Consider the following 5,780-nt stretch of genomic DNA (forward strand, 5'->3'; position numbering starts at 1 on the left):
ATTATTATTATTATTACTAGTTGAGTTCAATACAAACTATTGACATAAGTATGTTCTACTTATACTATTTCTTTCCCTTCATGGAATACCCCAATTTAGTAGTATAAAACCATAACTGAATGAAGGAAATGAATCTCCAAATTGGAATTTTGATCTCAAAAATCATTTAATTCAATAAATTGTTCAAAGGTAAGAACTGATTTGATTGATTACTAAGGTCTTTAGCCAATGGTAACCAAAGGATATCTGTGATAATCTCCTACAGAACAAAACAAATGTTGACAAATATCAACAATTTAATTATCTAATGATGACCGTGCTGCTACATAAGGGAAGTGTAGGCGTGGTCACTCTTTCTAGTAGTTATCACAGTTGTGATATTATCCCTTCCGGTATAGGGATAGAGTCAGCAGTAATGAATCAGGCCCTCATTTCTCTGCTCAGTGCTGATACTAGTTTTAGGTAAAAGAAACTAGCAATTACTAGTGTAGAGTGGGTGATTAAAATCCATATATGCTAAATTCATATATGCAAACAAGTAACATTCTTTTTTTACCTACCACTATTTGTATATTTTTCTCAAGCTTAGATTCTTTTTAATGGTGGTAGGAGGAGCTAAGATGGATGGGATTTGATTTGATTTTTTACTCTATTTTTTAAAGATTTTATTTATTTCTTTTAGAGAGAGAGAGAGAGCAAGCAGGCAGGGAGGGGCAGAGGGAGAGAAAGAATCTCAAAGAGACTCCCTGCTGAGTAAGGAGCCCAACTCGGGGCTTGATCCCAGGACCCTGAGATTATGAACTGAGCTGAAAACCAAGAGTTGGACGCTCAACTGACTGGGCCACCCAAGCACGCCTGGATGGGGTTTTAAATATGACATTTAAAGATTACTTATCTTTTCCATTTTAAAATTGTCCCTTTGGTTTTATCTCTACCAAGATGGTACCTAGACATACCATGGGGCATCAAAGAAAAAAAAAAACAAAAAAACCTCAAATTGGGTAGCAGCCTTCTCTAGGACGTCCCTTGTCCCACTTGGTTGTTGCTCATCTTGCTGTTATCTATTCTTGATATTGTGGCTGATGAAAGTCATGTTTACGTCTCATTTTTTTTCTCTGCACAGTCAGTGCCCAGAGGTCCCTTCGCTTCTACAGACAGGCTCCACTATTCTGATGTGGCCCTACCTCAGACTTTCCTGCCACTGCTGCTCTGCTTAATCTCAGCCATATGTTCCTTTGATCCCTTCCTTAAGAATTACCCTCCCTGGGGCACCTGGGTGGCTCAGTCAGTTGGGCGACTGCCTTCGGCTCAGGTCATGATCCTGGAGTCCCAGGATTGAGTCCCGCGTCGGGCTCCCTGCTCAGTGGGGAGTCTGCTTCTTCCTCTGATGCTCCCCCCTCTTGTACACTCTCTCTCTCACTCTCTCTCTCTCAAATAAAAAAAAAAAATTACCCTCCCTAATTAACCAATGATCTTTCTGTTCTCCACTGAGGACACACAGTGGCTTTGAGACACTTCACTAATTATGCCCAGAATGTATACAAGTAAAGGTGAGAGTATGGTAGGGTGTAGTCTGTGGCCATTTGGCCATCACCACTCAGCTGTGTGTGTCCCTCTTGGTGTGGGACATTCAGACAAATGGCCTCCTTCTTAGAGCCAACAAATTGTGGGGCTCTTTTCTTTTTAGCATCCCTCACATACACATATACCCTCTGGAGTTCCTCTATCACTACACAATCTTCATCTTGAGGTTTATCATCAGGTGAACTAGATTGGGGCTGGAATAGAGAACTAGAGACACAGCATCTGATCTTTTGCTCTTTTTCTCCCTTTCTCACCCTATCCAATCCATATACTCAGATGTGTTCTCTCCATAATATCCCAAGATTCTTTCTATATAGTAAAATAAAAATCCATGTCTCCAATTTTTTTAATGTAAGAAATATTGGAATTTATAAATTCTTTTGTTTTTCATTTAAGCCTAGATTGTAAAACTACTGTTTTATTGGGACATGAAAGCTGTCATTTACCATACACTTGACATCTTTGTTCCAGATTATGTGACTCTCCCCTGGATCATGGAAATGCTTTAATGGCTGGGTAGTCAAGAAGGCTATAATTTAAAAGAAATACAAAATACATGATCTTATCTTTTAAAAATATTACACCCATTTTCTAGCTCAAAAATAATGTAAAATGAAAAATAAAGATTCTGGCATATTTCACAAACCAAAGGAGAACCTTCATCTTAGCCTAGAATTGTCTGGCGCCAGGGCTCAACACACTGTGAGAAACGTCATTTATATTTTCTACCTTACCCTCCATGTCTTTTTATGGCTTTTATTTTTTCATCTCTTTTACCAGTTTTTTTATTTTCTGGACCAGCTTTCTCTATATCCTTGTCTAAAAAATGGAAAATATTGGATCCCTATTAAGCTCTCCAGTTTTTATATTTCCTTTTCAAGAATCCAGCTTTAATGGGACTGGAACACCATTGCCATTTTCCCTTTCCAATTTACTAAATAGAAAACTTTAATTGCTCTAGTTTGGATTATCAGCCCATCTTTCATTCATCTTTTGGTCAAGGGAACAAAATGGCATAGCATAAGTGTGAAATCATTCTTCATATGCATCAGGGTTGGGAGTGAGATTTCTTTTCCATCCCTTTATATATATAAGAGTATAAGGCAAACATCTATAAATATGCACTATAATATTCTTCCTAGTATTTCTATCGCTTTATTTCTATTTACTTATGAAATAAACCTGACACTTTCTTGTTCAGTTCTAAAGTATACATGGTGAATTATTTTCTGAGTAAAACTTTTTTTTTTTTTTAATTTGAGGGCTTAAACCTTTTTATACTCACCTTCCTTCTGAGCTTTCCCCAGATAATGTCTCAGGATACTTTAACAAATCATTTAGGATTTTTTTTTTTTTAAAGAAAATCTCTTGGGATTATTAATCTGTTCCAGGGTAAAGGTCATAGTTTTCAGGATTTACTTTTTATTCCTCTCTGTTTTCCAGGACTTTGAAATTTTTCAAAATCAGTGACTTTTCTAGGACATTTTTCCCAGTGAATGCTGTTTTAACTAATAAATCTACCTTGCATCAGTCTGGTGTCATTTTGAGATCTTATAGATTAACCTGTATCTTGACTAATAATAATATTTATTATGAAAAAAAATTTTTTCTGCTTTAGCTGCTGACATGATCAATGATATTGGGCTCCTAATATCAAGCCATCCTTGCATTCTAGTTATAAACTTTGTATAGGCTATATTTATTTGCAAAATACTGGTAGATTCTAATTCTTTATTAGAATCTAATTTCATTTTGGATTATGAACTAACATTCAAAAATGACTTTGAGGGCTTTTGTTATTATTTTTATAAATATTATCTACCTTTGACAGATGCTGGTATCAATATTCTGCTGCTTTCAAAAAGATGTTGCAAGCATTATATTCTTAGTTCTTTGCAATAACTTAAATAGAATTTAGATTTTAAAAAAATTTAAATAGGATTAGCAATACTGGTTGGCTTAAGTGTTAAAATAATTTGGACTTAATCCCTAGTGAGGCTGTTCATGGCAGTTCTGGGGTCTCCAGCATTTTTCCCAGTTGTGGTCCTAAATCCATCTGAAGTGGAGGCAGCAAATTTTGGAGTTCTTGCTGGTGAGAGTACAAACTGGTGGTGGTTGGAGCAGGTGATGTTGGAGAAAGTGCACTAACAATCCAGCTAATCCAGAACCACTTTGTAGATGAATACGATCCCACCACAGAAGATTCTTACTGAAAACAGGTGGTTATAGATGGTGAAACCTGTCTGTTGGACATACTGCATACAGATGGTCAAGAAGAGTACAGTGTCACGAGAGACCAATACATGAGACAGGTAAAGGCTTCCTCTGTGTATTTGCCATCAATAATAGCAACAGATTAAGCAAGTAAAAGACTCAGATGATATACCTATGGTACTAGTAGGAAACAAGTGTGATTTGTCAACAAGGACAGTTGACACAAAACAAGCCCGTGAACTGGCCAAGTTATGGGATTCCATTCACTGAAACCTCAGCCAAGACCAGAAGGTTGTCAAAGATGCCTTTTACAAACTGCCTTTTAAGTATCAAATGAAGAAATTCAATAGCAATAATGATGGGACTCAAGGTTGTATGGGGTTACCATGCATGGTGATGTAACAAATACTTTTAAAGTTAGAGCATCAAAAAAGAGCCACTGTCTAGCTGCACCAACACACCAGTCTTGAATTTCCTGGAGGAGAAGCATTCCTCTTGCAATCTTCAGTCTCACAAAGAAGCTCCTGCTACTTAACTCTCAGTAGATCAGTACAATATTCTCTATTTGAGAAGTTCTCTGAATAACTACCTCCTCACTTGGTTGTCTTACCAGAGCAATGAACCACTATTTTCCACCCTGGGTTCTCCCTCAACACACACAAAAAAACTTCTGCCATCCCAAGTTTTTCATCTGAAAAGTACAGAGAACATAACTGAAGACATGAAATTCTGTAGGAAACAATGTCTTAAGCTCTAAAGTAGCAACTGCTGGTGACTTCTTTTTTTTTCTTTTTTTATGCTGAACTATGTTGGGTTTTGAAGAAATGTCATAAATTACTGTTTTGCTGAGAATATGGTTAAGTTGCCATTAGGTTTATTTATAATGTTATTGGCTATGTTCTATAAATTGGCATCAGCTTTGCATTCATAAATAGAAATAATAATAATACTAATTTGGGCTTAAATCTTTACCTTCTTTACCTTCATTGGGAGGTTTCCTTTGTCCACTTTCCCTATTTCTTCTACAGTAATTTTTGTTTCTTTGTTTACGTTTTGATAGTTTCTTAATTTTTGCCAATCAATTTTTTGCTAGAAAATCACATACTTCATTTAGGCTGTCATATTCTTTTATACAGAATTGAATAAATATTCCCATTTAAAAATATCTTCTATGTTTTTCATTTTTTAATTTGGTAAAAATCATAATAAAGAAAGCTAGAATACTACTACTTATTCATTTAAGGGAAGAGATATTAAGGACATTATAAGCAAATGCAATTCAAGAGTTGATGAAAGCATAATCTGTCATAGGATGAACAATTTGGTCCAAAGAAGACACATGGATTTATTGTTAAAGTTCAGTTTTCTTCACTTTCTTGTTGTTGACTCTTATGTAATTTAACTTCTCTGAGCCCCACATTTTAAAAATACTGAGGAAAGAATGCCTGCTTTAAAATATCTTGTCAGGATCACTGAAATAATCAATATAATTGACTAGTAGAGCAATAACACAGAGATAATGCTCAGTAAATTTTATTTTCACTTAAGATAGAGTTTGCCACTAAATAGAGTTTATTTTAGAAATCCAAGGATGATTCAATGTTTTGAGTTTAAATAAAATTAAATAAGGAAAATTAAGTGATCACCAAATGGATGATAACGTCAATACCAATACCTCAACCTAACAACAAATAAAATTGTATAAGTGATACAGAGAACAATATTGAATTTATTTTCCACAATATGTCTCTAAAAGACCAGTGATATAAAAATAAGTCACATATTTTAAATCATTAAATTCTAATTAGATAAGATATGAATTGGGTTAAATATTAATTGTATCAATTAAATGAAATTATTTAATTAGATTAAATTAATTAATTAAAACCAAACTTTAATTGATTAAATACATTTTTTTTTCTTTCACAATAATCTGTGTAAAGTGAAACATCCTTTTCTCTGAAGTTCGATCCTAAGTTAAA

The 5,780-nt window shown here is 34.7% G+C and overlaps 1 pseudogene; it reads left to right on the forward strand.

The window, feature by feature from the left end:
* Positions 1-310: 310 nt before the first annotated feature.
* On the forward strand, positions 311-4,200 carry LOC118534201 (GTPase NRas pseudogene; annotated as a pseudogene).
* Positions 4,201-5,780: the final 1,580 nt, after the last annotated feature.

Source organism: Halichoerus grypus, chromosome 5 (assembly GCF_964656455.1).
Source record: "Halichoerus grypus chromosome 5, mHalGry1.hap1.1, whole genome shotgun sequence".
Lineage (NCBI taxonomy): Eukaryota > Metazoa > Chordata > Mammalia > Carnivora > Phocidae > Halichoerus > Halichoerus grypus.